The sequence below is a fragment of the Polypterus senegalus genome, chromosome 6, assembly GCF_016835505.1.
Source record: "Polypterus senegalus isolate Bchr_013 chromosome 6, ASM1683550v1, whole genome shotgun sequence".
Lineage (NCBI taxonomy): Eukaryota > Metazoa > Chordata > Cladistia > Polypteriformes > Polypteridae > Polypterus > Polypterus senegalus.
This window is the reverse complement of record NC_053159.1, coordinates 90,349,737-90,362,803: the sequence shown is the minus strand read 5'-3', so window position 1 is coordinate 90,362,803 and position 13,067 is coordinate 90,349,737. Positions and strand designations below refer to the sequence as shown.

General features: G+C 35.8%; 1 long non-coding RNA gene across 1 annotated transcript; it reads left to right on the top strand.

The window, feature by feature from the left end:
• The first annotated feature begins 6,522 nt into the window (after positions 1-6,522).
• Positions 6,523-6,903, top strand: LOC120531641. Its single transcript, XR_005634130.1, has 3 exons — positions 6,523-6,594; positions 6,670-6,756; positions 6,847-6,903. It is a non-coding gene; the product is annotated as an uncharacterized LOC120531641 (long non-coding RNA).
• The last annotated feature ends 6,164 nt before the right edge of the window (positions 6,904-13,067 follow it).

The following is a 13,067-nucleotide window of genomic DNA, read 5'->3' as shown; positions in this document are numbered from 1 at the left end:
GTTGCTGACATAAACACTACCAACAAACCCCTTTTAACCAACAAAACTGTGCTTTCATTTTACATATTCATTTTGTACTGCTGCATCATACCTTACATATACAAATGTATTTTATATGCTGAAAATGTGTTTCATGATTATTATTTTACAATTTGTACATAGACAGTTTCTGTGTCTTCATTCCTTTACGGATTGACTAAAAACATAAATACATCCACATTTTTAGAATAAATTAGTAGTGAAATGAAAGTTTTTTTTTAATCTAATCTTGTCTTTTTAGGTCACAATTGCCACACATGTTCAGTGAAAATCTTGAAAGTTTGTCAGTACTGTGAAAGTAAAAGACTAAGACCAGACTACTGGGAAAAGGTGAAATGGATTAAGAAAACATTTGTATTTCCAATATTCTTTATTTCTTTTAGTGCTTTGGCTTACCTTGAATGACTATTTTATCTTTAGAACTTATATTTATTCCATTAGGGAGCGCATTCACAATGTTTTTCCTGATGCAATATTCATCATGCTTTTTGCACTTGCTTTTTTACATTTCTTTTGAAGAAACAGCATACATGTCATGTTTTCTATTTCTGAGCTTGCAGTTTCTGTTTTTCAACTATTCCTTTAAAAGAAAACAAAATTACCAGTTATTAACTACACCAAATTCCAATACATTAGTGGAATTCTAAACAAATTAACAATTTATACTTTTAAAGATAATTACTCAAACTTGTAAAACTTTTTTCTTTGCTTCCTAGCTTCTAATTTCCATAGATTAATGATTTTTCACACTGTGTGCTTTTTTTTTGCTAATAAAGATGTACTAATGCCTATGTGATTATTGCATGTGTTGTTTAAATTTACAGTTTGCAAATATTTAAGACTACAAATCTCAGTTCACATGTGAAAAGATTTTTTTTCTAAAGTTAAATGTAAAAAAGTGCTTCATGTTTTTCCAAACAGTATTCAGGTCTTTCTTTTTTTCTGCCAGTCTCATTAAATAGTGTAAAAGAGGAGGTGAAACACAGAAAAAAGTTTTGGGCATGAATGTGACCCTGTATAATGTGTAGCAAAAAAAACCCAAAAAACTCTTTAACAGAGATATGAGTATATCTTTTTAGATGTGATTCCAACACAGACCTGAGGTGAAATTGCAGGTTACCAATTTAGAAGTGTGTGTCCAGCAGGGGGCGTTAGCTCCCTTGGAATGAGTTCTTTTGTAATTGTGGCGTGTTACATAACCTGAAACTATATAGATATAACATAAAAAGGCGATATACTCCTCCTTTACTCATACAGAAGAAATCACATAGGAGAAATAACAGCTTTGTTCAATGATGGCTTACGCTGCATAACAGATGAAGGATGCAAATGGCAAAAACCCAGTTTGGGACTGGGGGCCCGATGTGTAGAGTCTGCCATTTTCGCCTTTGCAGTGGAAGGATTTTCAGGATCGGATGTTGTTATCTCCCATTCATTTGTCAACTTTCAAGGTGTGCTGGGCAATGTTCCAAGGCTTTATACTCTTTGTTCATGTGCAGGCCGTCACTTAGGTGAATCATGCAATTCCAAACAAGGCAAAAGAGGGTATAGTTTCATGCTGAATTTGACAGACAAAAATAGTATACAACAGTCCTCTGTCTGACTGCCCAGTTCCCAGTTGTGTATATCTGTCTTGTCCTATAATGCTTGCCTAGCAGTTCTATATGGTGAACCCCTGTTCTAAATCTGGCTCTGTGTCAACTGTGTATGTGAGTAGAAAAAAGCAGATTTATTAAGATATATTTGCACAGAGTATGTGCATTGTCAGGAAGCGGTGGGTCCATGTGGAAGGAAGTGAGAAGGCATTAGAACACGGTGCTATCTCTGGTTACCAGAGCTCTTAAGCTGCCTCCCCAGTGCAAGTGTGTGACAAAAGAAAGTAGAATGTATTTAGGCTAAACCATGTAGTATAATGAATGAAATGGAAATTTTGGCATGTTTCATGAATGCGGTTTGCTAAAATAAAATGGGCAAATAAAAAAAATGAATACACTTTAGCAATTGCATACATATGGCATCTGACCTATAGTTTCATTATGTTCTTTCTTGCTAGGTACTTTATTCAATTTTTCAAATATTCATTTTGTTGTTAAAATTTCCTAATCTTCTGAAGCTTTTTATAGTAACTTTTGTTAGCTATGTAGCACTGATTGTTTTTCCTGTTAGGGTATACCAAATCAGTGTTTCCCAACCTCAGTCCTGGGGGCACACTGTGGCTGCAGGTTTTTGTTCCAACCAGCTTCTGTTTTTAATTGGATTCCTGGGCGTTAATTAAGTGTTGTGTTGTTTCCCAAGTTCTGTGTTTTGGGAACAATATAGAAATTAGCAAACTAAGTTTGGTAAAATATATATATATATATATATATATATATATATATATATATATATGTATATATATATATTAAAATAATGCATTTTTTTCTTTTTAACAATATTTTCATCTTGATTTTCATTCTACTTTACTAGGTGTTCTAATTGTTTAATCAATCCATTATTCACTAATTAGTGGGTCTGACGCTAAAGTACTTGCAGCCTTTGATTATTCAGAGTTGTTTGCCAGTGTATCTGCTCTGCTCAATTTTAATTGTCATTAAAAAAATACAACAAAGGGGGAAGACTGCACAGAGATATGGATTAATATTTCGGACAAAATGAAATAAATAAATAAATGCATAAATAAATAAAAGTACTGTGAAATGTGAGCATAAATAAATAAATGTGTCATGAAATAAAGCCTTAATAAATAAATGTATCTTGAAATGAGAGCATAAATAAATAAATGTATCATGAAATGAAGCCTTAGTAAATAAATGTATCATGAAATGAGAGCATAAATAAATAACTGTGTCACAAAATATGTTTTTCGTTGCTTATTTATTTATTTCATTTTGTCCGTAACATTCCTGCAAACCATCATGAAATACGTCTTGAAATAAAACTGTCACTTTCACTCGTCAAAGTTGAGAGGGTGGGCTCTAACACGCCCTCTAGTTACTGATTTGTTGAGTGCTACCTTCAGCCTAGAGTAATCGAACTATGAGCCATATGATTCTCAAGGTAAGCAAAGCGCATGCTTAAAGTGATTGTGAGGGTCCATGGCGAATATGACTGCTAGAAAAAGTTGCCCAGAGTTGCTACGTGAAGCGGCAGTTTTAATTCAGGAAGCTCTAACCTCTTCATCCCCTCAGGAATTAGCACATGAGGTTTCAGCTGTAAATGCGCCACCTGATAGCCGAAGAGCTACCTCCACTTGGACTACTCACTCTACTCCTGTTCAAGGTATACTACTGTATTTTAGGTGGCTGTGCTAATAGCGTTGTAAATTTGCAATAGTTATTTGTCTGCAAAATACAAACCTGCTTACAAGTATAAGAGAAAGACCTGACGGTAGCCATATCACAAACGAAATATCAGTTGCTGAATACTGAAGAGCTATTAAATCTAAGAGAAATATTTTGTGAATATCGCATAGTAGTTGAGTTGAGCCACCATTTTATAAACATACTCGCCTCTTTACGTTAACTTTGTTACAATGAGTGTCATTGAACAGTGGCTATCTTAAAAAGCAGTTTTCACCTACTGTCAAGTGATTTTGGTAGACTGAGAATGCAATTTGATGCAAAGGATGTGGAGGAAACAAAACAGGTTTATGTGCATTTTTAGGATAATAAACTTAGTTATGCACATATATTGTTGCAAATGCCTGTTTTAATACATTCAGTAACCCGCAGCAGAAAGACTGTGGAAACAATTTTGAGTTAATTTTTCATGCTATAAAATAGCTTTCTGTTACTAATTTCCTATATTATGCATGTATTTTTCCTTGATTTCTCTATATGTGACTGTATTTCATTTTTTACCTTTTTCATAATTATTTTTTTATGTTTACCAATATGTTCAATTTTCTTATATCACATTGTCTATACTTTTCATGTAATTGTATTTTTAATTTTTTATTTTATGTTATTTTTAGTCAACTACCTTTGCCTTTTTCTGCTTTTTCTACCACTTTTTATATATAAAAATTTGATTCATTTTCATTTCAGTTTGTATTCTTCATACAATTGGTTTCGGTTTTTTTTTTTCTGTTGTTGTTTTATCTGTTTTATTTTTCCCCTTTTTCGTAATTAAACAACACCTTTCTTTGTTTTTCACCACCCCCCATGATTACTGTTTAAAGTAGGTTTTAAACACTTATTTATGCTCTCTCTCTTTCTCTCTAAGACCTGTGGTTCCTTGCAGTTTAGTGAGCATATTTTTTTTATATAGTGTTTCCTGGTATCCTGATTCAGTTTTACTCTTCTCTTCTCATCCTTTGTCCATTTACATCTGTTTTTGTAAAAAAAATATAATTATGAGAATGTATTTATTTGTAGTATGTTGCTACTTCTAGCTTTCCTAAACAATCCTCAAAACACAGTGCCCACATTCCAGAAAGGATGATTCTACTCTACATTTAAATGGGCTTTCAGTGTTGCAGTGAAAGAAATACAGTGATGAGCACATTTATGGAACACATTCAATTTTATGTTGTTAAAAACTATATTGCTGCATGTCAAAAATTAAATGTGTTGCTTCTTTTAATTAACAGCAGAGGTAGCACGGCTATTTGCCCCATATGGGGGCTCAAACAACCCAAGGAGGCAATTTAGGTCTACCAGAAGGATGCCCTCTCCAAGCCTAGGACATCGCATAATGTACACGCATACTTTTTGTTGTCTAAGTGACCAGACTTCTACCAAAATACCAAGTGTATTTGTCAAAGCGAGCCTTGTTGCCTCTGAACTTGGAGAAAAGAGGATCACCTTCACAGGTATGTAATATTATTAGACCACAAATAAGTAGCCCAGTTAACGTAATATAAAGTATGGAAGGAGAGAAATAATTTTGGTTTTGCAGAATAATGTCAGCAGTGTGAAAAGATCATTAATGTGAAATTACATCATTAAGTAAAATGTGTGATATTTAATTCAAACTGGAAAGTCAGTCTTCTTGCATTATTCCATTTCTCTGCACCTGGTTGCTGGACCTCTTTTTAGGTCTTAAGCACAGGATAAGTAGATGATGAAGTACACCCATACTTGTTCACATTACAAATTGTTACCCTGCCTGCACAAGGAATAACCAAGAAATGTTTGATTTTTTTGTTCAACTATCATCAAATTGAGTGGCATCTTGTACGGTTGGTTAAAGACAGAGCAACAAAGCAAATTTGATAGTGCCAGTGTTAGAGCAGAACTTTGGAACCTTTGATATTTAGCCTGTGTTATGTCATTTTGCTTGTTGCACAGGAAATGAAGCTGACCCAGAAGTCCTTAACAAAAAGCTAATCGAGGTCTTCCCCAAGCTTAGAGATGCCGGAGGGTTTGAGCTCCTAAAAACTTCAGGGACAACACGGTGCAGAAATTTGGAACTTATTCCCTGTCCAAATGAGGGATACACAGTGCAGTATTTAAAAGCATCAGAGACAAGGATTGGACAAGCAACAATTTATATTCGTCCTCTGCAAAGAAGTCTACCTGTTAATGCTGTAAGTTTAATTTTAGCACTCTGGACCTCATGCAATTAAGAATTTGTAAAACAGTTTTTAAAATGAAAAAATTACAAATTCTCGACTTGGAAAACTTTTAGATAACTTGAAAATAATAAGTAATAAGACATCTGTCTGTATGTTGTGTATTTACTTTAATATGATCAATTAGAAACTTTCACATTTTTAAAATTCAGATACATCGAAAGCTTGTATATTTGGACCCTATCTCTTTGGACACTGGGATTTTATCTGTGTATCACAAAATTACAAGTTTGTGCCTTTTTTTTTTCCAGGATGTTAATCCTCAAAATGCACCTGGACCCATGGTTTCATGTATAACATGTCAACAAGCATTCCCCTTCACCCTCATTAGAGACCACAGGCTTTATTGTAAAGGGTATGTCAGCTCATTCTCAATTTTATATACAGTGCTTCCATGTATTAACCTATAACTGTAAACAGTTGTTTGAAACTAGATTAATGTTCATGATGTAAAATTTGCTGTTTAGGAGTTCTGATCAGGTGTGTACAGGCAGTGATGAGCCAGTGGTAGCAGAGTCAACCATTCCCAACTATGACCTACACAGCAGATACACAGCAAATGAAGTCGGACCATCTTCCTCAGCAAGTACTGCAAACAGTGCAGAACCCTACCCTGACATTACTGGAGATGATTTGAAGGAGAAAATGGGTTAGTTTCATAAATATGGGAACTAATGACTACAGATGTTCTTGGGTTGAGTTTTACAAAAGTTTTTGTCTTTTTTCTATTTGCATTATATAAAAAATTATGCAAAGAATGACGTATGCTGTTTATTTTTACACAGATTGGAAAAACCTAAGTGATCCACAGCAAGCAGCAAAGGATTTTAAAATGGCTTTGCTAAAAGATAATGAACATGAAAGACCACTTGTTCTGAAAATTGATATAACTGTTAGCGAGGAAGATCGTGAAAAATCTCTTCTGTACTTTTATAAAAGAAAGCAAAATTGGGCCTCCCCAGTTACCTGTACCCTGAAAGGTATGGTGAACACATTCAACATCTTATGTTTTTCTATCCTATGTGCGAGTGATAACATTGATGTATTTAATGTAGGAGACGCAGCTGTTGGAGAGGGTGTGGTCCGACACTTTTTTAGCACACTGCTGGGAAAGGTTCAGTTTGGTTTCAATATGAATATTGGTGAGTGTGGCGCATGTTTTTCTCCATTTCCTTGTTATTTGTTTCATCTAATGTGGATGATTTTAAACTGCTGTGCTTGTTCTTTATCAGGAAATGTAGCACGGACATTATTGTTTGAAGGAGAACCTGACCACCTGATCCCAAGCACATCTGAGTGTCTCGTTGAGAGCAGTCTTTTTGAAGCAGCTGGAAGAATATTAGGGCACTCTTTCTTGCAGGATGGGCCTTGTCTGGTTGGACTGAGTCCTGCTATCATACATGTATTACTTGGAGGTCAACCTGAGTTGGCAACTGTGGTAACTGACGATTGTGCAGACCTAGACTACAGAGCCACAATACAACTAGTATGTGCTAAAACTCAAACATTTTTTTTTTTTTTTTGCATTTACTCAAAAAGCATTGATAAATTAAGTTGTTTTTTTTTCTTTGTTCATTTGAATAACTGAATGTTACATTATATCACCAATAACCATTCCCTGTATTTTTTTTTTAATCTAGCTGCAAGGAGCAGCACTTACAGCAGACCAGGAGGATAAAATAACACACCTTGCCCTGTCGTGGGATCTGCCAGCTGTATCCACAACTAACAGGAGGTGGCTACACAATAAAATGTTGCTACATGCTGTAAGTTTAAAAACATACATAAGGCGTTGATGTATATGTTACATAGCCAGTTTGTGATTCATAGCAAACACTACTTTTACTTATAAAAGTCAAAAAAAGAATGCCATTTTCTGCTGTCTAGAGAGTGTTAGCTCAGCAGACTCATTATTGTGAATTTATGATGCTCCCTTGAGTGACCCATCACTTTTCCTCTCCCACCCTCAATCCACTTTTTAATGTTGCATAAAATGTACTATTGATTTCATACGTTTTATTAAACTTGCTTTTGCAGGTTGTAAGAAGAACCACACGTCAGGTAATACAGTTGAGACGTGGCCTTAAGGAAAGTATGCTTTTATGCTGCAACTGTAGAAGACCTTTGGACTATTCAAGTTATCTTTATTGCAAAATGACAATATCATTCAGAATATCCAAAATTATATATATACCTTTGGTTATGTACGCTTCTTCCTGTGATGTGTGAATTCCTATTGACTCCTCTTCTTTGAACCATGAGTTCTGCTACACCAACATTTTCTCCACCCTTGTCTGATCGAACTCTAGATGGTAAGCCAAATTGTTCCACAGCAGAAAGAAAACTATTCAGGACTGTGTCAGCATGGTTATTAGCTGACACTGTTAGGTATACAAGAAGCCGACTAAAACCATCTATTCCCCCATGGACCACAAACCTCCACCTGCACGAGGAAAACATTTTCAGGATAAACACTAGCAGATTCAGCAGACTGATATGTGTACTAAGCATGATAAAAGCAATATATGATGACCTGAAATCAATTAGAGTAACTGCATGTTGACTATAAATTTGGATTCATTACAGCATATTACTATACTTAAGCCTATTGATAACTGATTTAGAAAACTGGAAGGTTAATATTTTCCTATTTAAAGTGTATTTATGACCGCTGCAGCTTACCTGATCAACTTGTGGTTGCCATCTATGTGCCACAGACAATTAGGTCCAGGAACAGAATACTGACGCCGTCTTAATGTATGCAGCCTCAAAGTTCTCATTACAATCCCTTCTGGATCCACTCTGCGCACTGATTTTTGCACCCTGGCAACTATATGGATAATACATTTTATGGGGTAAATTCTACATCTAGTTTGCTGATGGCAAAATCTTAAACTCACAAAAACAGCTACTGAGTAATAAATAAAACATACTTGGGACTCGTACTCCTTGTGATTTCAGATGCCCATGTATCATCTTGTATCCCATGTTTGGGTGATGTCTTTGAATGTTAGAGATAATGGCATCCAACGCGTCATCTGAGATTTGGGAATAAAGATCTGAAACACTGAGAAATAAAAAAAGATGAGACTTAAGTTATTTGACGGGCTACCCACACAACTATACAGCTCTAATCTGTGAGAGCAGACACTTTAAAGGGTTTGACCACATAACGTTTACCATTTTTGTAGTAAAAGACATCCTTTCTGTAAATTAGATTTTGCTTAGTTCAATGTGGGTAAACTAGTTAAATTATCTGTAAAACGTGGCTCACACTGTTTAAATCGCATTGGGCCATCTAACTTGTGACAGTTTTCTGATAAGAAGCACACTTCGGTTAAATTGCAGTTGCGTTAGTGTTAAATCGGGGTGCTCATTATCATAAAACTGCTAAACGTCTGATGGCCAAAAGTGAATAAAGCCTTTTACGCTGCCTGTTAAATATCACAGATCAGTGTGGTAGATATGAAAGTTTCATGTGTGCCACTGATCAGAGCTGTAAAGTTGTTTGAAAAAGTAGCAGTGAATATGCATCTGACTTTATACACGTAAAACAAGGGTCAAATACTCAGTTCAAAATATTAGTTGGCGCTGCTTTAGACATTCCATGTCAAAGTGCCTAAACTAATACAGTCGGTGCAGCTTACCGTATATCAAACTGGCTCATTCGCCTCGTGATTGTCTTCTCCGATACACCATATAGATCTGCAATCTGTCGTACTTTTAAACCGCATAACTGAAAGTGTTCTATAGACTCAGCTGGAATGTCAAAGGATGGACGTCCAGAGCAGGGAACTGTGTCACCTGAACTGGAGTGCAGTCGAGTCCGTCCTACCAGTTCTTCGATATTTGCAAAAATAGTTTCATCGATATCGGAGTCTAAAAGGGCTGCCAACACTGTAATTTCTTCAGATAAGTCTTCAATTCTCTCTCTGAAATACGTCATATCTTCCGCAGAATCCATTTCATCGGCAGTAGTAAGCATTTTTCTAATTAATTCTTGTGCTATCTCGTTTACTTCCATCTCACACACAGCCATGTTGAATTAGGCATAGCCAATCTACAGAAGTCGATTCACCAATCAGTAACTAGAGGGCGTGTTAGAGCCCACCCTCTCAACTTTGACGAGTGAAAGTGACAGTTTTATTTCAAGACGTATTTCATGACGGTTTGCAGGAATGTTACGGACAAAATAAAATAAATAAATAAGCAACGAAAAACATATTTCGTGACACAGTTATTTATTTATGCTCTCATTTCATGATACATTTATTTATTAAGGCTTCATTTCATGATACATTTATTTAATTATGCTCTCATTTCAAGATACATTTATTTATTAAGGCTTCATTTCATGACACATTTATTTATTTATGCTCACATTTCACAGTACTTTTATTTATTTACGCATTTATTTATTTATTTCATTTTGTCCGAAATATTCCTCCATACAGAGAAAGGGCAAAATATAATGAAATCAACAAAAGAGATTTAAGCATTTAAATCTATAGCAAAAGCAGAAATATTTCTAAATGTCTTATAAATCTAAATGCTGCTGTGCCTTTCTGAATGCAGAATAAAAGAAAAATAATACCAGCTAATTAAATGAGATCAGTATTATCATGTGTTGTCACTTATTAGGAATCTGGTTGGATCAAAAACCTGCAGCCACAGTGTGCCCCCAGGACTGAGGTTGGGAAAAACTGTACTAAACCCAATCATGCCTAGCAGAATAGAGAGGAACGCAATACATTTGATGGCTTCACATCATGAGCCGTTTTCATACAGATGCAGGACAAAGGTAGATGGTGTTTTTATTAAAGTTTATGGATATGTCCCTAGATCCTTTAAAATTTATTTAAATTTGGCAGTAAAATACCACAAACAACAGAACGAATGTACATTTCATGTGTCTGCTCTATTTTGATACATATTTCCTGCTGAGTGTAATGATGGCAGGCTGGAGATAACAGACCACTCTATCTTCAGCAGTAGTCCCCGGAACAGTAGTTCCGGAATATTGTTAGTTATGCCTTAAAATATTCTGGAAAGCCACAGAATTACACATCTCTATATATGATCAAATGATTTTATTATTAGAAGAGCCACATGAAGAGGAAATCAGCTCCTCTCCAAATAAAAGCTGCACTTGCACATTTCATATATCATGTAATCATGTAATTTTTCTGTATCCACCACCACTCTTAGAAAGCTTTTATATAAGTATAAGTATATATATATATACACACTCACCTAAAGGATTATTAGGAACACCTGTTCAATTTCCCATTAATGCAATTATCTAATTAACCAATCACATGGCAGTTACTTCAATGCATTTAGGGGTGTGGTCCTGGTCAAGACAATCTCCTGAACTCCAAACTGAATGTCAGAATGGGAAAGAAAGGTGATTTAAGCAATTTTGAGGGTGGCATGGTTGTTGGTGCCAGACGGGCCGGTCTGAGTATTTCACAATCTGCTCAGTTACTGGGATTTTCACGCACAACCATTTCTAGGGTTTACAAAGAATGGTGTGAAAAGGGAAAAACATCCAGTATGTGGCAGTCCTGTGGGCGAAAATGCCTTGTTGATGCTAGAGGTCAGAGGAGAATGGGCCGACTGATTCAAGCTGATAGAAGAGCAACTTTGACTGAAATAACCACTCGTTACAACCGAGGTATGCAGCAAAGCATTTGTGAAGCCACAAAACACACAACCTTGAGGATGGGCTACAACAGCAGAAGACCCCACCGGGTACCACTCATCTCCACTACAAATAGGAAAAAGAGGCTACAATTTGCACGAGCTCACCAAAATTGGACAGTTGAAGACTGGAAAAATGTAGCCTGGTCTGATGAGTCTCTATTTCTGTTGAGACATTCAAATGGTAGAGTCAGAATTTGGCGTAAACAGAATGAGAACATGGATCCATCATGCCTTGTTACCACTGTGCAGGCTGGTGGTGGTGGTGTAATGGTGTGGAGGATGTTTTCTTGGCACACTTTAGGCCCCTTAGTGCCAATTGGGCATCGTTTAAATGCCACGGGCTATCTGAGCATTGTTTCTGACCATGTCCATTCCTTCATGACCACCATGTACCCATCCTCTGATGACTACTTCCAGCAGGATAATGCACCATGTCACAAAGCTCGAATCATTTCAAATTGGTTTCTTGAACATGACAATGAGTTCACTGTACTAAAATGGCCCCCACAGTCACCAGATCTCAACCCAATAGAGCATCTTTGGGATGTGGTGGAACGGGAGCTTCGTGCCCTGGATGTGCATCCCACAAATCTCCATTAACTACTAGATGCTATCCTATCAATATGGGCCAACATTTCTAAAGAATGCTTTCAGCACCTTGTTGAATCAATGCCACGTAGAATTAAGGCAGTTCTGAAGGCGAAAGGGGGTCAAACACTGTATTAGTATGGTTTTCCTAATAATCCTTTAGGTGAGTGTATATATATTTTACAAACAAGTAGCTTTCCATTTGCCCCATAATAATAATGGCAGATGTTGCATTTCTATATCATTTTGCTACCATGCTTTCTAGATTACATTAGATTTGTTTCATTAGCTATAAATATACTGTAACAAAAATCTACTGACCTAATGTTTCATTGCCTAAAGTGATGGCCATTTTTTTTTATTTTGTGCAAGTAAGTGCCTATGTACTCAGTGATCTTGTTTTTTTCCCCTTTATATTGCTGCTATGACGGAAGAGGAAGCCATTATGTTTATAACAAATATGAAATTTTACCTCATTCAAAAGACAAATAGAAACTGGTCACAGGGAAACCACATACTTATACACATATTGTGGACACCAGGGGGCGCTCCAGCTCCCCAAGCGCCCAACACAAGCTGGCTTAATTAAAAATAAATCATACATTGTGGTATCTTAAAGACAGCAGAATGTAAACCAAGACAGAGCAGGTAATTAAAAGGAAGAAACAATCATTAGTTGTGTCTAAAAACTTACAATTAAGAAGGAGAAGACACAGGTGCAGGCAGCAATGAATAATAAATAGGAGTAACTTCTTAACTGTCACTGCCACTGTGATTACTCACAAGATGTTGCTTAAATACTTAAGATATCTGAAAAGTGAATATGAGAGCAACAGCTTAACAAGGAAGATCAGGAACATCTACATATACCTGTCAAATTCTTAGAAAAAAAGAAAAATCCCTTTTTGTTTTTATGGATTGTTACAGTTAAGTCAGAAACTGGGAAATAGACTATTTAATAAAAAAGATAAATTGGTTGGGTTTGTTTAGATCTCTAATCACACCCTACTGTATGTTTTCATTTTCTTCATCCATCTGCTTCTTTATCATAAAGCAAGTTTAAATGGATTGCTGCCTGCAAATTTACACAAATTACAGCATAATTACAACATTTAATATGAATATTCAACTGCATTTTGCAAAGTAGGTACTTATAGTG